This window comes from Arvicola amphibius, chromosome 1, assembly GCF_903992535.2.
Source record: "Arvicola amphibius chromosome 1, mArvAmp1.2, whole genome shotgun sequence".
NCBI lineage: Eukaryota > Metazoa > Chordata > Mammalia > Rodentia > Cricetidae > Arvicola > Arvicola amphibius.
In genome coordinates this window covers 161,786,194-161,809,172 of record NC_052047.1, presented here as the reverse complement: position 1 = coordinate 161,809,172, position 22,979 = coordinate 161,786,194, and the positions used below count along the sequence as shown (strand labels likewise).

Sequence of the window (22,979 nt, the reverse complement as noted above, 5' to 3'; positions counted from 1 at the left end):
TGTGGGACCAGGAAGGACAGGAACTTTCATCTACAGAATAGGAGCTGTTTTTCAGTACATAGGTATTAGCTGGCCCAGCAGCTATTAACTATTTAGATGAATGGGGCTGGGAATAAGACCTTGAGTCATTATTCTCAGTGACAGGACTCCACTGGATTGCCAGGAGTCACTCTGCTATCCTGTGATGAGGAGCAAGGAGGAGGCCCTTTCGTCAGAGCAAATTAAGAGGCTAGGATTCATGAAAATACAAGTAAATTAAGTGAGGTGACATTATAATATATGTTGACTCACAGGTTCACACCTTGTTTGCTGTATTGGCTCACTGTCCAGTTATTTAAACAACCTGACCAAGTTGTTTCTTCTTTCAAAGAATAAATCTGAAATATAATGTACATCTTTCTATTCGCATTTGTGGAAGGTAGGCTGAATTTTTAAGTTAATATTTTATGTTTGTATCTAGTTTTCAAGTTCAGAACACTGAGTTTAAAGAAGCAAGGAATGAAGAGGGTGTTTTGTTTTGGTTTGGCTTACCGTTCACAGAACCTGTCATGGCGGGGATGCCATGGTGGTTGGAACTCTAGGTGGCCACACAGTTGTATCCACATTAAAAGCAGAGAACCATGATTATAAGTGCTCATCATTTTCTTTTTGATGCAGTCCTGTAGTTTAGCTATGGAGTGATGGGTCTTCCACTTCAACAAACCCATCTACAAAAACTCTCACTGATGTGTGGAGAGGCTTGTCATCTGTCTAGATGATAGTCAAATATTACCTGTAATATTTGTGATGATTTTCCAAGCCTTTCTGAGACATAGAAAAGAGAACAATCACCAGGACTGTTAGGCACTTGGTTGTTGCTAATTGTTTCTGTTATGCAGAAGAAGGAAATTGACACATGAGGCAGGTTGTCAATAATCAACTGGGTGACGGTTTAAAAGTTAAAAGGCTTTAAGAAAGCAATTAGAGAAATCTATATTTTTAAGAAAAAATGATAGATTGAACTCAATATTATGTGCTAGGATTTAATTCTAAAAATTGTACAAGCATATGGGAGCTAAATGCTCATTATGACCTTTGTTGCTCAATGAATAGAACTCTTAAAGGGAAGAGGTGGGACCCAAAGACTAAATTAGATCATGGGTGTGCTTGCGTAAGAAGGTGATCCCACTGGCCTCTTCTGAATTACTGGGCCTACAGGAAGAGCTTACTCTTTCCTAGTATAAGAGCAGCCTTCTCTGACCTGAAAGCTATGCTGTAGCTTCAACTTAGGTGGAAGAACACTTGGAAGATGATATTTATCCTCTTTAATACCTGACCTCAATTCCTTGCCTAACTGCATTTTGGTTCTATAACTAGGGTGAACTTGGCAAAATATCAGGGAACTGAAAAATGGGATTACTCTCCAAAGGAACCTGAAGACATAGTTAATGTGCAGCAAAGAGAATAATGAGAACATGCCGGAGAGTAGATCTCGATAATGGTAGACAGGAGCGGGGGTAGAGGATGGTGAAAGATGCATGCGATAAGTTAGACTTTGTCAGTAAGGAATCCTTATCCCATGAGTAAAAACTCCCTGGCAAGGCCGGAGGGAGTAGCTCCAATATTTACTCTGTTTGGATGGTTACCACAAGCTTGGGGCTGGGAAGGGGGACGTCTCACATTCAATTAAGTAGAAATGACAGAAATGCCTTGGCAGAGTTTTGAGTAAGAGTTCAGAAGACTCCGAGAAGGAAGAGACTTGCTGGAGTTGTTAGGTTGTGTAGCACTATCTGACTTAGTAACTGGAGGGACTGAGACCGCTCATATCTGCATCTCTAAACTGGCTCAGATTGCACTGGGATAGGGAGTGGTATTGTTGAGAACCAGGGCCAAGGCCCCAGAAGGGTATAAATGTATACATTAGATATTTCAGCACATTGAAATTTACATATTTCACATTTAACTTACAATTGAAATTAAATTCAGCAAGTACACTTGGTGCATTCTTTTTGTTGCTGTAGTTGTTGCAAATTTTGCTTTTCAGCTCTGGAATTCTTTGGAATTTGACTTCTATATGAGTGATATGCTGTATGTTTGGCTTTCACAAACAGCTTCTCAGCTTGTCCCAAACTCTGAGTAGTCACCCTTCCTCCACACAGCCTTCTTGCTTTTCTACTGTCACAGTTTAATTTGTCTAGAAAAGTCAGTTTCCCCAAGTAATTTTTTAAACCCTTGCAAATAGGATCAATATCTTATGCCTCAGACTTTATTATGGTGTTCTATGCTGAACAAATCATTCGGTAGAATTTTCCATCTATTATTTTAATATTTCCATTTATTAAGCATGGTATCCCTTTTTATCACTAATAATCGAAATGTAAACATTACAACACTCACGCATCCTCTTCTTAATTGGCTGAATCACTTTAAATCCTTGAGATAAGCTTAAGTAGATAGAAGGTTTAATATGGAATGATAAACTGTGATGTGCAAACACCGTGATAAAGTGAGTCATTTGCTTTGCAGCCTGAAAATTAAGTTATCAACGTCAGATAAACAAAAAGACAAAGCAGTCCCAGCAATAAAGTACACACTGTGAAAACGTAGGCTTCTTTGCTGTACTTTTATCATCTAGTTGCTCACGATGTCTAAAATAGTACTTTGCCATCCCAGGACTCTTCCATGTCTCCCCATATCAAAGTGGGAAATTTGATATGCTTCATAAAGAGATCATCAACATGTCTTAGTTGTGAGAATCTAAAAATTATTGAAATTGGGTTCCAGATAATAGAATTTATTGCAGAAATGAAAATGCTGTAGTTCTCATGAGCAAAGATCAGTGAGTCAACGTGTGTGCATGAGCATGTGTGTGTGTGTGTATGCAATTTTCAAGAATAAAAACTTGCATGTAAATAATCTAAATAAATATACTGTTAATAAGAAAGTACCTTTAAATTTGTGAGTGCTTTAAATAAAAAAAAACTTCATTTGAAGATTGATATCATACCTTCAAAGGAATACTTACCCTTAGTTCCTTGATTGAAATCAGGCCATCTTCTCCTTGACCAGCCCTGACTTCCTGTTTCTTTCAACATTTACAATTACTCTGAGGTTGGCACAGAACCACTAACTGCACTTTCTTACTCAAGTGCATTTCCCGGGCGGATTATGGACCCCTTATTAAATGTTTAGTGCTGCATCTTAATTCTACCTGCTTTCGTAATTCTAGGGCTCTGCAAGCAAACAAAGAAAGCCATGCTTCCGCTTTAAGATTTGTCTGCTTCTGAAACCCAGAGGCATGTAGTGTAATCGTTTCTGTGGTAACCATACAGGAAGTGCCTTGTCTTGACAGTTTAGACTCGGAAGAAACGGTTAGGGGGCTCTGTAGCTCTTCCAATCCCTAGTGTTAAACACCTCATTTACAGAATCCCAAGCTGCTGCCTTGCTTGCCTTCTTGTTCTTAGCACTGACATTTTGGGTCTTACAGTATCTTTGGTAATTTTGTGTTTTTTTTTTTTTTTTTATTTCAGTCTGTTTTCCTAAGGACGGGCCTTTCATTCATGTTTTATCACAAAGATTGTTGGTCCTCTGCAGAGCAAGCTGCAATATCCATAGTTTCGACCAATTGTGAATCAAAAACATTCAGAAAAAGAAAATTGAATTCGTATTGAACATGTGGAGAATTTTTTCTTATTATTATTCCCCGAGAAATGGAACACATAATACTGATTCATGTAGCATTTAAGTTCAAAGGCATATTGTAACTAAACCAGAGAAAAAAGCAGTGAGGGTCTATGCCTACTTGACAAAAATAGATACAGTTACTGAGGATATTTGGATAGTATTATCTGTAGGGCATCCTAACGTCAATCCTTCAAGGTACCAAAGATGACTGCAGTCTTCTGTCAATAAAATTCTGTGTATGTTCCACGTGCAGTGTGTAGTTTATAAGAAAATTTAGAAGTGGGATAAGAAACATTTCACTTGTTTTCTTTCTGTTTATTAAAGAGACAACTATTCTGCATCCCGAGGAGCCAAGCTCCTAGAAAGGGATTAGGTCACATGTCAAACCTTTATTTCTTTTGCATCTTGTATCTTTTAAAGCTCAGAAAGAAGTTCAGAGACATCAATGAATGAAGAACCCACCTAATCAATTTCTTCCTCAAATAACTTCATTTTCAACAAAGTACAAAATGATGAAACAAGCATGCATGGATATGTGTATGTGTGTGCTGAAAAAAATAGAGTATGACATTTTGGTGAATATTCTTTAATTTGCCCTATATTTGTTTTTAATCTAATGTCTTGAATTGGAGTGTAATTTTAAAAATACTTTATGGTTCAGTGATTTATTGTGTTGGACTTAAAGCAATGTTAGTTTCTTGCTCATTGAGTTTATTCCTGCCTGTAAAAGCATAAAACATGTAGGCAAGGTACCCTCTTTGTTTAGAACTCTTTGAACAATTCATAAGAAAAGTTAGTGTCAATAAACGAAATTTCCTTAATGAGCATTTGTGATTCATTTTCAAAACAACACATCAATTCATGGTATTGTTTTCTTAAGATCTTCAAAACAGTGGCCGACAGCTCTTTTGCTGTTTTAGTTTGTGTGTGATGTAGCTCTGACTGTGCCGATGATTATGGACACACCCTGATGAGACAATGATAGTAAGACCTGCCTTCTGTACCCAGAACACATTGTACTTCTTTCTCACCAAAGCAGTCCTTGGTGCTCATGACACTTGAGGTAGCTGTCCACAAAATAGCCTTGTCAGAATGTACTTTCAGACTGGAACTCCCTAAATTTCCACACATGTTCCATTATATACTCAGAGACCAATCACCTCACTAGTATTGGGGTGCATGCATTGTGTCATAATGCAGATTACCTAAAATACTTTTCCATTCAGAAGACATAATGGGGCTAAAATGAAACCTGGCACTAGAGAAATTCCCAGGAATCCAGGTGAATGACTCCAGCTAAGACCCTAAGCAATAGAGAAGAGGTCTTAAGATGAAATTTTCGTATTGCCTCAAAACAGTGTTACTATTGTCCTTGATATAAGCAAAGAATTTCACACCAAAGGATTTTCTAAATTTCTAGAAATGAATAAAACACTAATCCAATCAACATTGTCTTTTATTACTTAAATATATGTTAAGCAGAGAGTGGCAGTGCATGTATTTAAAAGGTTATTGCATTTGACTTTGCTCTAAAACAAGAGATTCAAGTAAACTATGACACTTCTCTAGCTTGCTTAATTCACAATTAAGCATTTTTCTTGTTGGTCTGTTTTGAAGATGATATAATAACATTTATATTACATTTATTGTGAGCAACAATGATTACGTATGACCATTTTCTGGAATATGTAAATTAGTTGAAGCTACATGCACACAAAACAAGTTCTCTATACAATCATCAGATTTATTTTTCTAAAGACCCCTAAGCAAATTGGAATCAAAACATTTATTCAGAGTTGGTTTCTTCTCTGAATACAATCAAAGAAATAATGAATGAGTATATTTTACCTAAGAATTTAAAGGTGAAATGAATGAAAGAGCTTCAGAAATTAACTCAAAGAAATTTATATTTAAAAATGACAGATTTCGTCCCATATTCATCTTTTTGGGTCTGGGTTACCTCACTCAGAATAGTGTTTTCTATTTCCATCCATTTGCATGCAAAATTCAAGATGTCATTGTTTTTTACCGCTGAGTAGTATTCTAACATGTATATATTCCACAGTTTCTTCGTCCATTCTTCCACTGAAGGGCATCTAGGTTGTTTCCAGGATCTGGCTATTACAAATAATGCTGCTGTGAACATAGTTGAGCAAATGCTTTTGTAGTATGATTGGGCATCACTTGGGAACATTCCCAAGAGTGGAATTACCAAACTGGACTCTCTGAATGTGGCCGACAGTGGGGGTTGACTGAGAATCCAAGGACAATGGCGCTGGGCTTTGATTCTTCTGCATGGACGGGCTCTGTGGGAGCCTTCTCAGTTTGGTTGATCACCTTCCTGGACCTGGGGGGAGTTGGGAGGACCTTGGTCTTAACATAGAGTAGGGAACCCTGATGGCTCCTGGGCCTGGAGAGGGAGGGAGGGGGGTATAGGTGAAGGGGAGGGGAGGGAAGGGGGAGAAAGAGGGGAGGAGATGGAAATCCAGTCGGAATGGGACTGATGGAACAGGGGACCAAACCGGACTCTCTGAATGTGGCTGATGGTGGAGGAGGACTGAGAAACCAAGGACAACGGCAATGAACATGAACTCTACAGCATGGACGGGCTCACTGTGAGCCTTGTCAGTTTGGTTGCTCACCTTCCTGGACTTAGGGGGAGCTAGGAGGACCTTGGACTTAACATAGTGAAGGGAACCCTGATGGCTCTTTGTCTTTGGAGAGGGGTGGAGTGGGGGTATGGGTGGAAGGGAGGGGAGGGAAGGGGGAGGAGATGGAAATCTTAAAAAAAAATGTAAACCATGAAAACAATGACAGAGTTCAAGAACAATCTCAGCGGAGAACTTTCCTCCAGTGGACAAAAGTGGGTGTGACAAGGCCCGTGTGTCAGCTGTGATTCTCTGATTGTAAGACTACGGAACAGAGCACAATGCTGATGTCTCATCATTATCATTGCTTTGTTTCAACTGTCAGGCATGAAAAATTATAAAGAAGAAAACTTTTCAAAAGAAAAGAAATGTTTTGAAAATCATGAACACCCTGTGAGTGCTTAATCCAGGAGAGCTGGTTCATCAAGATCTGTACAGGAACCTGAACGACTCAGAAACACACTGTTAAGGTTTTTCACACCCTCTTAGAGAGGGGATCAAAGTGCATTCCTGTGGTTTCGTGTACTATGAGAATGGGTTTGTGGGTATAGGAGTGTCCATGAGCTATTTTCCAGTATTAGGAGGCAGTTGTGTGTAGACCGAGGTCCTTTTATTTGGGCCCAGTTCTTTAGTTTCATACAATGCATTTTGCAATATAATGCTGTGCCTTCAAGTATCTCAGCTCAAGATGGAGTACTTCACTTCTGACTGATGCTGCAGAGAGAATTTCTCTTCTCTAGCTTAAATTTAAAAGACCCTATAGAGATGTGCTTAAGGAGGAAATGTTGGGCCATCAGCTATGACCCTGCCCTTAGTGTGATTGCATAGCAGCAGCGCAAGAGTCAGGTGGTCAAAAGATAGAATCCCAAGTGATCAATGAGAGCCTTCACTGTCAGTGTCAGAATTTTTGGCACAAAGACACTTTGTCTATTTAACTGTACCTTCAAATAAGCATACATTCCTAAATGTGCACATGTTATTCAGAAAAGAAAATCGTCCTTGTTTGAGATCTCTCAAATGTCGTGAATTATTCCAAGAAGAATTTCAATATTCTATTTTGTTTGAATGCATGCCATTATTAGGCTTACTTTCTGAACCAATATTTGCCTCCTCTTCTTAGAGATACTTATACAATATTGCTCAGCAAAGTGGCAAAGAAGCACCCATGCATGAGTCAATGGAAATAACATATGGGATAGACATGATCCTGTGATGGAGATTTAATGAGATGACTACTACTACAGAATGCTTAAACTGCTTTCAATTAAATGTTGCTAAATGTCATTTGGTCAAATATATTAAGAAAATTGAGGCCTTACTGTCTAAAAGCCTCAGTGTGGAGTGAATATCAAATGTGTCCACATACATTTACTTCCACATGTTCATCTGTTCGACAGCAAGACAGAGCAAATTCAGTCTAATAATGCACATGACCCAACCTTATCCAATGGGTTAAAACATACCTATTTACTCTAAGAAAGAGGGTGTCATGCAGAGTGTGAGAGTTTTTCATAGCCTGACATTTACAGGAACAAGCTGTGCTTACTTAGTTTTCATTGTCCTTTTTCGAGAAGTTCATCCTTGCCTGAAGGATCTCAGTATAGGTGAGGACACACTAGAGGGTGGGATCTGCTGAGTTTCTGTCTTGAACCACAAAGAATGCAGCTAGTCAACCAAATACAAACACTAATACATTATTCCCTTGCCACCTGTCCATTCGGGCGCAATGCCATGTAAAGTTTGGCTTTAGAGTTAAGGAATCGTGGGTACAGAAGTCTTGTTGATTGATTGGGAAATGTAGCCAGGCCAGCAAGAAAACAAAGAGAGATCGTTCGAGTTTCTAGGGCACTTGCTCTTCCTTCATTGATTTCAAGTAGCTTTGCACTGACCCCAAGTAAGTATCTACTCAGGAACTAGTCCAGGCCAAGCAGGTATTAACAGTGGTGCCTTTGTCTTTGATCTCTTAGTTCCACACCTGTCCTGCTATCTCCACTCAGCTTGGTCTCTAATTATACTCAGAGTTATTTGTTTTTTTCTTTTAATGAGATCATTCTGAATCCCTTTTGCTCACTACTAAGGTTGTTTAAATAACATGTCTACAGCAGGTTATTAAACCAGAAAGATACTTTTCATCATTGTCATCAGATCATTAACAGCGAGGGGTTTGATTTTTCAGATAGAAATCAAGAGGGGGAAGAATGCTAGCATGCAGAAACCAAAACTCCAATGGACTGCACAGACACAACTTTTCCACGTCTGTGGCTCAATCACGGAATTTAGCTTGTATTATGGGAATGCTCAGTATCAGCTCCAACAGTCACGGAAGATTTCCTTTCAGGAAATATCAGCTTTCCTTTAGTGGATGGTAAACTGGATAGTCCTGTCTGCCTATTTATTACTACTGACACCGTGTCGGCAGTATGAGCTCATTCTAAGACAGAGACATGTCTTCATTCACTGTGCATTTAATAAGCATTCATCTATTTATTGGTTATTATTAGGGATGGTTTCGTGCTGTTCTCTCAATAGGATTTACCACCACATCAACTTTCTAAGTAGCTGTGCTACGTAATATGTTTCTCTGTATTATAAACAGCACTATCTTCTTTAGGACCAAACGATCCAGCTGGTTCTACTGAGTTCAAACCATAGTACATTTTAGGTACATATATTGTTTCAGTTACACATCATTATCTATATAATAACAACCAAAAACTTCTCTGGAATTTTTTTTTAATCTCTTCAAACAGGAGATGTGTTACTGTGAGATACAAGAACAGGAATGTTGGCTGCCACATTTTCTGTTGTGATAGCAAAAAAAATTGGTTTGATAAATATAAAATAAGAGGAAAATAAACTTCTGAACACACTCGAATTTCTGGTCTGAAAATAGTCTGGGAGGGGTCTATCTAAACCTTGTGTCGTGATAGATACAAAGCAATGTTCCAGAACACTTTTCCTAGGATTGGGTAATGCAGTATAGTATCTTTGTGTTGCAGAGGTATAGTCTGATAAAACTGTTACCTTCCGGTTATAATGATGCCCTCATTTCTCCCAGGAAATTGATGGGGTCCCTCTTCAAGATCTTTGATCTCTTCTGAAATTACTTCTCTACCTTCCTCATTATTTATCATTGATCAGTTCGTTGTGACAGCTCAATAAATAATAGTGATTAATTCTTTCCATTTACATGATTCTAGCCCATTACATATGTGAGAGGTCTGGCCATGAGTGCTTTGGTGTTGAAAGACACTAATGCTAGACTTAGGTGACTTACCTTCTGCTCTGTCTTCTCTATGCTTCTACATCTATTGTTCTTGTAGGATGAGATATTAGTTCTCAATTTCAATTTTATTTTTTGTACACTATATTGATAATATTTTTATTTTTCTTATTTTGAGACAAGGGTCTCATTATGTAGCCCTGGCTGGCCTGAAACTCACTATGTGGACTAGGCTGGTTTCAAAATAACAGAGATCCTGCTGTTTCTGCTTCAAATTCTGGGATTAAGATTGTGTGCTAATATGTTCCATGACAATAGATCTTTTGAAGGCTTTCTTGTTCTTTCTGTAAACCTTTCCTGGACCATACAGGATCCACATATGATGACTACAAGGGAGAGGGAACTGAATTTGGATGCTGGCAAAAGTCTAATTGTCATTATCTGTGAAAACTGAAAATTTAGACATAAGTTAGGAATGAGTTCTAAACAGAACAAGTCTGGTGGGAAAGAAAGACAATAAAAAAACAGACTGCAAATTCTAGGTAATGATTCTGTGTCCAAGATCCAGTGAACTGTCTGCTTTTAAGAAAGGCATCTTCGCTGGGCGGTGGTGGCACACGCCTTTAATCCCAGCACTCGGGAGGCAGAGGCAGGCAGATCTCTGTGAGTTCGAGACCAGCCTGGTCTACAAGAGCTAGCTCCAGGATAGGCTCTAAAAAAGCTGCAGAGAAACCCTGTCTAGAAAAACAAAAAATAAAAAACAAAAAAAAAAAGAAAGGCATCTTCCTGTAGATTGGCAAGTAGTTTGTGGAGGACTGGCTTTTTAGTTAAATCTCAAAAATCTCAAATATGAAAAGAATTTCAGCAGAAGAAGACTCTCGCCAGACAATGCCCTGCCTAGGAATCACCCTAGAGTCTCTTCTGAGCCTTGTAACACATGCAGACACAAGGAACACTATGTTTCCATAGCTGAGGTAACTGCTGTCCTGTATTAAACCCTGCAGTTTCTTCATGATATAAGTATTTGCACAATTTTCAGTGGCTGCCCTTAGGGAAAATGTGGCTTTATCTACTCCTTCATACGGAGAAATTTGAAAAATGTGTGTGTGTGTGTGTGTGTGTGTGTGTATGTGTTTGCGGGATTTTTTTTAGTTCATATTTCAGTTCAAGCATGTGCAGTTTCTTTTTTCTTTCTTCTTTCTTCCTAGTTTTTTTTTTTTAAATTTTGGTTTGGTTCAGATAGATCTATTCAATCTCCCACAAATGTTCCTCCCACTTCCCTACCTCAGGGCAAATTTTAAAGCTGTGACTCATCAAGCATGAGTTAGATGTCCAAGTTTTGTAGCTCTGCAAAGCAAGATTGCTCACAAAATGGATCTTTTGCTAATTTTTCTCAGAAAGCTTTATATACGTGTTTCCTTCACTATATAATAACTCTTTGCAACAAAGTATTTCTATTTCAACAAAACTCAGTCTATAGAGTTTTATTTAAAGAATATATCTTATATTCCATTACGCTTGGTACACTCAAACAGTTATAACTGTAACTTAGATGTTTCAGTTTAAAGAAAGTTCAGGAGACCTTGAGATTTAAGAAGTACATGAAGCAGTTTTTCTGATCTGAATTTCATTTCCATATTGCAAATATCAAATGCTCTAAAGAATATTTGCCCAACCCATCGTTTCTAATCCCAGGGACTTTTCTATGTTCCCTCTTCACCTTGTTAAGCCTTTATTCTCTTTACGCTTAGAGTCCTCTGAACAAATCTCCCTGTGTTCACAGCAAATAAGCCCTGACCTCAAGCAGCTGACTTCTTGTTCATCCAGATGGAAATTAAACTTCAGTGTGCATATTGCAAACACCTGCCACCACCTGTAAAAAATGCAAACTCTGGACCAGGAGGCAGGTAGAGCTTCCAAAGGGGAGGGGACCTCTCCAGTAGCCTAAGACGCTTTAATTCTCAGGATGGCCTCCTGTAAACCCTCAAATCAAATTTGAATTTTTCAGTGCTGTTTTGACCCTTACTATCACAGGTGGAATTTAGAATTGTTCCTTTTTCACATTTTGCTTATTTTAAGCCTCTTCAAAAAGATTCTTGCTTATGTATCAGATTTAGGGAGAATGTTAGAATTTGCATGTTTGGCTTTGAGCTTAAAGATGATCATATTTATGAAGAGAATGCAAGTTCTCCCCCTCTCCCATGTTATATTTTGATGCTCATTTCTGGCAGTTTCAAACCCTTACATATTTGTATGGATATATAAAATTCATCAACCCCTGAAAAGTTAAGAGGGTGAATTTTATGTGCTTGTTGGTTACTGAGAAGTTATCTCTAATTTTTCTGTGATACTGTGATGACCATATGAGGTCTTCTGAGCTATCCACATTTTTAAACCAGTCTAAATTTTCTGTACTTGTTACAAAAACTAACTAAATAACTAACTAAATAAAAAGCAGTGTGTTATTTATAAAACTCCTCTGTTTTCAGTAAACTAGAGTGTGCCTGTTTTTTGACAGAAACATGAAGTGAGTTGCTTTAAGGAACTTGTCAGATTGGAAATAGCCATATGCCAGAAAGGCATTTAGTAAAAAGCAACTATTTTAAGATACCAAAAAGTGGAGAGCAATCAAAAGGTTCCTTCTATTCCTTTGCTTTTTTGAAAACAATGCAACAACCTCTTTCTTCTAAATGCGTGTAAAATCTTCCTTCAGCAGCACACAGCTCTAGGCCTGAACGTTTCTGGGGGTGCACAATATAAATACACTGGGGATCTGTACCTACTATTCTGCAAGTATGGCAAGATAAGTACTTCCTGGAGGAATAACTCTGACATGTCATGACTCCCAAAGCAGTAACTGAGCATTTAGCAACAACTGGACACAGTCCACAACCTGAAACAACTGGACATAAACTACAGCCTGTAACAACTGGACCCAGCCTACAACCTGCAACAACTGTACACAGCTTACAACCTGCAACAACTGGACACAGTCCACAGCCTGCAACAACTGGACGCAGCCCACCACCTGCAAGAACTGGACACAGCCTACAACCTGCAAGAACTGGACAAAGCCCACAACTTGTAATAACTGCACGCAGCCTAAAACCTGCAACAACTGGACACAGTTCACAGCCTGAAACAACAGGACACAGCCTACAACCTGCTACAACTGGACACAGTTCACAGCCTGAAACAACTGGACACAGCCAACAACCTGCAACAACTGGACATAGCCTACAATCTGCAACATCTGGACACAGTCTACTTGCAGGGATCATTCGTTCCCAGAACTGTAAGGAAAGGTCTTCTCAGGGCTGCAGGCTTGGCCTGGGGGAAACTCTCTTCTCCCTGGTTCTTCCCATCATCCCCTCTCTGAGCCATCTTTCCGGTGTCCTCTACTGACTGTTGTCAAATGGACATAACTTAGAATCCCTGGGGAGGTGAATATTCACAAGGAATTAATAGATCAGATTGGCTTGTAGGTATTTACATGGCAAATTTTGATTGTCAATTGATGTATAGGCAGAACAAAGTCATTGCTTGTGAGTTCCTTTCCTTTGCCAAGTGGTAATCAAAGCTAGCCTGCTTGCATCTCTCAGTCTCCTTGACTCCAGATGCACTGTGATTAGCAGTTTTAAGTTGCTCCCAGCTTGACTTCACCGCCATCAAGGCCTGCAACCTCGAACTGAAAAATAAAAATCAGCCATTTCTTCCCTAATTTGCTTTTGGTCAAGATATTTTAGCAGAACCACAGAAAGAAAATTATAATCAATACTCTGTACATTCAGTTCCTTTGTACTTCTCAAAACCCTTTTCTTCATTGCGTTTTCCAAACTCTTATTTCTCGAGCCTAGCCTCTCACTATCGAAATTCACAGCCCATTTTGTGCTCTTTTAAAATATAACCATAATGTTGCCTTTTGTTGATGTAAAACACCCAACTTTCACTTCAAAGGGGATAAAAGACTTTATTCTGAAATCAAGTACCAGTGACCATGGCTTGGAGAATACAGATTTAGCTCACCCCAAATCCATGGTGCAATGTAGAAGCAGTCTGATAAAGGTCTGATAGTAACAAAGCAAAAGAAGTTATACACCAAGATACTTTTCAAATACATTGCTACAAACTTTAGGAAGGCAGGTGAAAGCAAAGCAAAGCAACCTGTGCTGTAGGCCTCAGAGACTGTCTGCCTTTGGTTGGCTGGGAACTACTGCTCTGCCTGTGCATTCCAAATGGTTTATCTAATAATCGCAAAGTCATTAGGTCAGGCACAGAGGAGGGCAATAAAGGCTCAAAAGATGGCCTATGATATTTTAGCTCTGCTGTTGCAACATTCCATACTGTCTCCAATCTAATCAATTAATTAGTCTTGCAGAAGGTACAGCTGAAAATGGGTTTAAATGCTCAAAACACTGTTTGTGTCTTTCTGACACTTGGGTTTCTTTGCCAGGATTGCTTTCTTTTGCAGCCCATGCCTCTCACTTACTTTCCTCTGTCTATTTTATGGATGTCGCCAAAAGTAAATACACAGGCCATGAATAGGACTCTTTTCTTCAGTGCTAGAGAATTAATCCACCTATAGCTTTATATATATTAGACAAGCTCTGCTGTTTCAGATACATCCCCAGTTTTAAGAGAACGCTTAACTAAGTCTTGCCAGTAAAGGTAGTTTAGGCAGTCTTGCATTATCACCAGTCTGGTGTTTTTGTTAGTTCTTTCCCTTTTTTAAAATACATATTTATTTTTAATGTGTACATTCATGTGCCTGAGTATTTGCATGTACCTTTAGGTGCCAGAGGAGGCCAGAGACATGAGATTCCCATGAACTGGAAGGACATACTCATGATGTGGGTGCTGCAAACTGAACCAGGAACCTCTGCAAGACAAGCAAGGGCTCTTCACTCCTGAGCCAGCTCTCCAGACTCTGGGCTGCCACCATTTCTTTGAAGAGTCTTTCCTTCACTACTATTAATTTTAATAATTTTGTTTACTTTGGCATTCGAATTTGCATTTCTGAATATTTATATTTGCCTATTTTTGTTTTTTGATTTTCTATTTTTGTCATAATCAACGATTCCTAAGAGATTTGAGATATTGTCTCTATTATCCTTTTGTGAGTGTTTGAAAAATTGTTGGCAGTTTGGAGAGAATCTATTCATTTTGTTCCTTTGCATATTCTCATAGGAGATTTTCGCTTTTCTAGTTTTGTATTTTTACCACTCAGAAATTATGCTTCTTGATAATATATAATGTTTATATTATATGCTTTTATTTTAATCTTAGATCTACTTAGGTCCATTGGTAGGTCGACATGTATTTGCAGACTCAATTAATACAAGCTCACAATTGCTGGGTTTCAGAGTTTGTAAAGAATGCCAGCCTGCCATCCAAAGCAATGTGCCCCTTTGCATCCTTCCCACAATGGATAAGAATTCCTGCCAAGTCAGCAATTGAATGAACAGGAAAGTAGATGGAACTGGTAATCATCCTGTTAAGAGAAGTAAGTCAGACACAGAAAGATGAGTTTCACATATTTTATCTCTGTGTGGAGATATATTTTAAAAATGTATACACAAAGAACCTGAAAGTAGAGGGGAACTGTTTGGAAGAGGAAGTGGAATAGCATGAGTGGGAAGTATGTCTAAGAGGGAGCCAGGGGCAGAAACTAAATGCTACACATAGGAGAACCGGTCATAGTGATGTTCTTTATTTTGTAACATTAGTATATGCTAGCTGAAATGTTCTTAATTAAAAATCTGTTGATCAAACAAATAACTTCCTCCTTTTAATTCATGTATCTGTTAATTTTTAATCAAAGGTTCTGTCACAAGTGTATTAAAATATTGAGGAGAAAAATTCTTAAGAAAAAATTATTAAGTATTACTTACAGAAGTATTTATATGCAGACTCAATGGAACTAAAGCTACCACTAAGAAAGTTGGAATTCCCAAATTTGGATTTGTATAATGGTTTTGTTCTTATGGAACCAAGAAGCTGAATTTGACCTCTTGACCTTAACACGTACCTTATTTTTTCTCGCCCCAAATTTTCTGGGAATTTTTCAGAATAAAATTCATGCTAACACTGCATGTGACAAATCCAAAATATAGAAGGGAAAAACAGGATGACACAATCATGTACAAAGATACAATAAAAATGACAGAGCCTAACATGGTCCTGCTATACGTTCAAAGAAATCACCAAATCATTTACTGACATCTTGTAAGCTACTCCATAGAAGACTCTAACCTGTCACTGAGTTTTTATCTTCTCTGATATTTATATTTTCTTATCTGGAAAAGAAATGCACAGAGATATAGAGACAAGATTTTAGTGCAAATTTATTAGCTATTTTCATTTGGTAGCAATTTGAATTATGTTATTAGGATAAAATAAATGTATTTTATTCTTTTAATATATTTGTGAAATTAAAATTTACTTTAAATCTCAGAAACTAAGTATAGTAATAATTTCAATAAGATGAATTTCCACATTATTATTGCTAATTATTGTTATTATTTTGTTTTCTGTCACAGCAAATGCTGGCTTCCACAAACAACAACAGCAAAACACTTAGTAAAATAGAGGTAAGAAAACAATAACAACAACAACAAAACCCACAACTAATCTTGTTTCAAAATTCCCTAAGTTGCTGGTGATAGCTTGTCAGAGACTCGTGCTCAGGCCTGAGACGCTGGGTTGGTGGCAATCATCACACACTGTGAATGTGGCTTCTGTTCAGACAGCACTGGAGGGAAGACACATGAGCAGGTTCACTTATACTCAGGAGAACCTGCTTCACCTGTCTGTCCTAAAAGTCTGGAATTGCATCCCCCCTGTTAATCGGGCAAGTGAGCTTTTACAAAATGGATACACGACTGCTAACAGTATCTACATTCAAACCCATAACCTTATCATAGCCATACAATTACCTTACTGTCAAGAAGAGGAACGACCTATCTTATTTTAATAGGTAGATTTTACATGTTGATGAACACGGCACAAACCATCTAGAATATACCAGTAATACACCCTATAAGAAAAAAGGACTGAAAACTTTTGAACTGTCAGTGTGTGTGAGTGTATGTGTTTTTTGTGTAAAAGAGTGACTGGCTTCTTTAGTTATTACAGAAAGACAAATGATTACAATGTCTATTTCATGATAGAATACTTAATGTGAAAAAGAAAAGGCTAATAATAGCCAAATTCATCATTTGTCTTATGTAACTTGTTACAACACCTTTGGAAAACTTTGTAGTAGAGTTTACTAGGGTTTAAAGTATATATACATAATCAGTTATCTGAAAAAAAAACCCAAAGCTAGGCATCAGAATGTTTATAGCAGCATAGTTTAGACTAGTTAGGAGTCAAATGCTGCCAGTGTTTGATGAAGGAAAATTTTTGAGTATCTTGAGACTTACTTACTGAACAGGAGATATAGAGAAGTGAAAATCTAAACATAACATGCACATAATAATGGCAATCACAACAGTCGTGCATACACTCTCAGAGTTAATGAATATACTCCTTAGAAAAGTCATATAGGATGCCTAAGTCCCATACCTCATAAATTTTTGAATTTTTAAAAATATGGAAAATTACAGAGAAAGCTATAATAACACTTCTATTCAATAGAAAACTATACCAAATATTTCTTGACTTCAAAATGTTTTTGTTTGTTTTTTTAAAGAGAGCATATATGTAAATGTGTTGAAAATCTATACTCATTCTCTATGTCATTCATTTTATTCTCAGGGTTAAACTGTATCCATAGCTTGGAAGTATCCTTCTCATTCATACTGTTGAGGTGTGTGACTTAAATGCTCACAATTCTGAAATCTGTACCGTTTTATTTTTAGAATTCTTTGTGTGTGCTAAGCATGGAACCCAGGGCTTCACAAGTGCTAGGCAAGTGCTTTACTATTGAGCTTTGTTGTGGTTTTGATACTTTAAAATTACCTTCAGCAATAGCCTACTTATTTTTCTGCCATATGATCCTTTTAAATAATTTCGTATCTTCAGGAATTATTCATATTGTCTTTTCTATATCTAGTTGATTCATACTATGTCAAAGTTATCGACAACTGATGAAATATAATGAATGGAACTAAATGAAATTTTGGCCAAATAAAAAACCTAATGTAATTATGTTCTCTAGATTTTGTATGAAGAAGAGCACAGCTGTGGGTGGGTCCACTTTACTATCCAATTACAGATCCAGGCTGTTCTCAAACTCATGGTGTAGCAGACAGCGAACTTGAATGCCTGAAATTGCTGCCTCCATTTCTCAAATGCCAGGATTATAGGTGTGTGATCTTTGACTACTTTTAAACTCAAAATTCAGTTGGAAAAAATGCATAACACACACCATCGTAAAACAAAATTTCACAGCGTAGCACAAAGCTGGGTGATTTTTATTTCATTTGTTTCATTCCATTCTCTTCCATTTTGTTCTGAATTTATCATTTCTACAGCCATTATGCATTGTGATGTAAATGTTGGAATACTTTGCTCTTTGTGGATCTCAGCCTTCTAGTCCCATTGTCTTCTCATGATCCAGTTCTCGTGATAAACCATTTATTTTATTTTATTTGTCTAGTTTTAAAGTGATCCAAGTCTAGCTCATTTTGCTGGGGTCAGGGCAACTATCATTCATTCTCTTTTGTTGAATTCATATTAGGAAAAGAAGAGAATTTATCAAAGGCCATTTGACAAATTTTTTAAAAAGTATTCTCCCCCCTTCATATTTCTTTATAAATGAAGTTTTACTTACACACAGGTAAGTTTGCTTTTTTTCTTAGTGAGATTCAGTAAAGGGAAGCCTCTATCAAGGCTGTAGCTATGTACGTGGCCTCTTTATTAGCCTAAAAAATGTTCTCTATTTTATGTGATAGTGATATTATGAAGAATTATGATAGTAATAGCTTCCCTAATTAATTCGGGGGAGGGAAGGAGAGTAGGCAGAGTAAAAGAAGAATAAGAGAGAAATTTATTTGTCTTATATTTGAAATATTTAGAAGGCAAGGGGAAATACATTTGGAATGTTAGTTCTCAAAACAGCTTTATCTAGTAATGTTGGAATCTAAAACAATGGTTTTCATTGGCTGTAAACAGTGAATGAGAAGGGGCTGCGGGGAGTTTGGGATCTGGGTGAACTCGTGTTCTTTGTGGTTCTATAGGCACTCTTCATTCTAGAGAGTCACCAGTCACTAGGCTCAGAGGGAGCTGGCAGTACTCAGGAATCTCCTCAATAAAGCCTCCTCCCATGGCCACACCTTTTTTTTCTTCCTTTAACAGCTTCCTTGCCAGGTTTTACATTAGAGGAAATGGAATGAATGTGCTGTGGAAACGTAGCACAGGTAGGCTGCTCTCAAGTCTTTTTTTTTGCCTTTTCTTCCTTCATTTTGCTTTTTAGCTGTTGGTGAGTGTGTGAGGCTGATGAGTCATCTCCTTCAAGAAACAGCGGGAAGCGTGAGTCATAGCTTAGGAACTGCAGTTGTGATTCCCCACATGAATTGTTTAACCCGTGGTTGTCCCTTAGGGGTGGATGAGAACATCCTTCATCTGTTCTTTAATTTGCACAAACCCCTTTGACAGCACCAGGGAATGATGGTGTCCTGGTAGAAACTCCAGTGCCGTCCACACAGCAAATGTTACCCTCTTTTCATTTGGGAATTTCCCTACCTTCACAGTCAAGCTCGAAACTGTTTTGGGAAGCATTTTTTAAAGCATATTTCCCCCTTAATTCTACTATAATAAGTACTATGTTTAATCTTGCTATTGTGAGTTTCCTACTTATCACAAACTCAAGGATATAAAGCATTTCAAGTTGGTGTATGCCACAGGACAAAAAAACTAAACGAAGTGAGATTATATATCTCTTCTATATTCTTAATTCTACTTTAAATACATGATGTTTTTATTTCCCAGGGCTAGCAATGTGCATGAATGCACCAACATTTCTGTTACTGAAGATAGACATATAAGTAAAAATAGATTAAAAAATGGAAATTAACTAGAGTTTATATAATTATCTTTTCCCTTCTCAGTTGACAACATAAATATGATGCTGAAAAGCTAGTTTACATGTGTCGGCATCAATTTTCTATTATGTCAATCATATTAATTTGTATCCAATTAGCTAGCTTTTATTTTTAACACATACATGCAGCATGCATCAAAAATATAGATGACTTTCTCTTAAGGATTTATATTAAATGGTCACATCGGCTTCCTTGAAATTGTCCTTACTATTTAGTAATGTGCCATAAGTATTGCCAGTCTCGAAATAGTACCTCCATTGGCTTTTTAAATTTCGTTCTCTTCCTTTTTTGGCAAAGACTTTTCACTGTAGCTCAAGATAGACTTTTCATTACTGTGTAAAGAAGGCTGACCTTGAACTCATGGCAATACTCTTGTTTCAGCCTCCCCAGTGATGAGATTGCATTTCTGGTCCAGTGATTACCTGGTGTGTGTGTGTGTGTGTGTGTGTGTGTGTGTGTGTGTGTGTGTGTGTGTGTGTTGGTACACATAATTTATGGAGCTCAGGGATCAACCTCAGCCGTGGGTGTCATCTCCATTGTTTTGGTTTGGAACTCACCTATTAGAATCAACTGGATGATCAATCAGCCTCCAGGATCAATCTGTCCCTCTCTCTCCACTGTTAGGATTATAGTCATGCCATTATGCCAGGTTTTTAGATTTAGCTTCTGGAATCAAACTTAGTTCATCATGCTTGGGTGACAAGCACATTAGTGACGAGCTGCCATCCAGTAACTATTCACTGACTTGATGAGCATGAAATACAAAATCCCCCAAGAGGCCTGTGAGGAAAAGAAAAAAGGACAAAATATAAAACTACCATGCAAGCAAAACCTTACTGGGCAACGTTCAGGGGAAAGGGCAGATACTATTTTACCGTTTTGTCAAGAGTGAAATGAATCACTGTCGAGGAGCCTGGAAAAAATTCCCTTCTGTACATCAGGTAGGGATTTTCCCGACACCTGTGGTATGGTAGTTGCTAACCCATTAAGCTTTACAATTCACGGTTCCAGATCATTGCTTATTGCTCAAGTCTTCTATGACACCTGGGCTCTACTTATACTCTAGCTATGTACTCTGCATCTACTCAGAAATTAAGAAAATAGGCTCTCCTCTAATACCAACATTTTAATTAAATGTCATTATAATTAAATTTTTAGCATTGGTTATTGAAAATGCCGAAGCAATCTAGAGCTTTGGATTGTTCCCATTTCTTATTTATGCTGGTGAAATATAAAAAGTAGTCATTACAGCATAATTTTAAAACCTACAAATAAGTTGTAACTCAATTGTCTGCAAGTTCTTGAGAGTAAGAAAAGCCTTAGTGATAGAACTTCTACATACAAAAATGGCAACAAATTCAAAGAAAAAAAGTAAGTTTCCAAGTCACATAGTAGTAAGTGTTATGGCTGAAATTAGCACCAAGTCCTCCCCCTTTCCCTCTTCTCTTTTAGTGTTGTAGTTAATGAGCTTTTTATTCTATAGTGTTCTTTGTTTGAAAGAAGTTCCAGTTCCTTAGGACGGAGCAAGGAGTTCAACATAGCTGAAGTTCAATGCATTCTGCCACTCCTTGGAGGAATAAAACCACAGAAGGAAAAGGGGGGGAAATCCATCCTTCCTTTTCCGTTCTGTAACTGAATCGGTTCAGGGAGGAGTCTTGCAAGACTAGTTTCTCCTTGGTTTTGACCAGGGCTGAGCCAGTTCTTCAAACAAGAGACAGCCAGTTACTAAACTCTGGTTGCTAGGTGTGGCCTCTGTTCATATCCTATAAAATCAGAAGTCCAGCCCTCCACTTTCAGACTGAAACCATCTGAACAGAGCCTCTCTTCAGTTCCTCGGAAGCCAAGAAAATAAAAAGGTAAGGCTAAGTTTTTGTTTTACAGAGTTCTGCTTGGTTTAGAAACTACAAAATTCTGTGAGAACTCCCTGCTTGGTTTTACTGGGGCTTCATAGAGAAGTGGTCTGACTGCTGAACTCGCCTATAGTTACAACTAGTTGAATTTAATACAATTTAATGAATCTTGCTGTAAAATTACACTGTGTTTTTATCTTTTAGACATCAAAAATTATAAAGTTTTACCTTTCTCATCTACAAAATGCAGTTTTGAAACTCTGGCAAGTTTACTTTATTGCCCTGTTGTTGAGTTACCAGAGACAGGAAGAAAGTATGTTCCTGCTCCGGCAATCTTAAAAGGAGCTTTTTCTTTCCTCCTCTTTGGAACATGTTGCCTCCAGAGCTTTGTGTTTTTTGTGAGTACTGTGCTGGAGCAGGAGTCAGGATGGAGGTGGGAGCCCAGAGAAACCACAGGTGGCAAACTGCAAAAGACTTTTTCAAAAGAGAAGATTCTTGTAGCTAAATATTTTTCTTTAATTAAAATAAGCGTCAAAGTCGTCCCCATGCCCTTTTTTAATTAACGTTTTGAATGAATGTTATGTTTACTCATAGTTTAAGATGGTCCGCTTATTACTCGTTTCGTTTAAACAGGGTGTGGCCACATTCCCTCCCTATTATCTCTGTGTCATAGACAGGCTTTTCTGGTGCTCATTTAAAAACCTAAGGGGAAAGCAGATTTTTCCTGGATGATGTCAGATGATAAATCATTCCACTGACTGCCAGATGGGCCCACAGAAACTCTCCTTCCTAATGGCATCTTGTAGGTCACAAAAACTAAGGATATAAACTCGCTAGAAAGACACAAGGCAGATCTAAAGTTACACAATCTTGCAGAGCCTTGCAAGAGCAAGAGAGGATGAACCCTAACTACACACTTGGCATATTACAAAACCTTTCTTCTGGGACTTTTCTCTTAGCCCTCTTGAAAATACTAATAAAATTCCTTTTCTTCCAAATTCTGTGAACCAATTAAGAAAGTTGTGCTTCTTTTTGCCATAGATGCCTACAATTGTGTGAATTCTGAGAAATCAATGTCCCCCAGTACTGAGTGAGGGATGTGTTTTGCTAGTTACAGATAAGGCCTGTTTCAGCTGATTCATATGTGGTAAAATGCTGGTTTCCTGATTCAGAAATGGTTTCTCCCGCAGAAATTACATAGTTACCAGAGGCCAAGAAACACACCCACACCTCTTAGATACCAAATATGAGATTGATGTTGGCAAGACTATAGCAACACTCTTAAGGAACCAGCTTAATTTACATGCTCATTAAATACATTCCCTCCCTCCCTCCCTCCCTCCCTCCCTTACTTCACCCCCGACTCTCTTTAGAGACAGGGTTTCTTTGTGTAGTCCTGGCAGTTCTGGAACTAGCTCTGTAGACCAGGCTGTCCTCGAACTCACAGAGATCTGTTTGCCTCCTCCCACCAAGTGCTGGGATTAAAGGCATGTGTCACCACCGCCTAGCAACTTGTTACATTTTTAAATTCAGAACAAAGCAAAAGAAT

At 38.0% G+C, this 22,979-nt stretch overlaps 1 protein-coding gene across 12 annotated transcripts in view; it reads left to right on the top strand.

The window, feature by feature from the left end:
• The window catches only part of Anxa1 (annexin A1), a 156,097-nt gene that overhangs the window by 115,057 nt on the left and 18,061 nt on the right, over positions 1-22,979 (top strand). For 2 of the 12 annotated variants that reach the window (XM_038337948.1, XM_038337906.1), the window contains 7 exons: positions 14,327-14,384; positions 14,898-15,037; positions 16,074-16,124; positions 17,696-17,843; positions 18,218-18,316; positions 18,835-18,896; positions 21,269-21,436. The gene's annotated coding sequence lies outside the window, so the exon portion shown is untranslated. Of the gene's footprint in view, positions 1-12,706; positions 12,830-14,326; positions 15,038-16,073; positions 16,125-17,695; positions 17,844-18,217; positions 18,317-18,834; positions 18,897-21,063; positions 21,437-22,979 lie in introns of those variants that run through there. The other 10 variants (XM_038337964.1, XM_038337925.1, XM_038337931.1 and 7 more) reach the window with 8 other exon arrangements.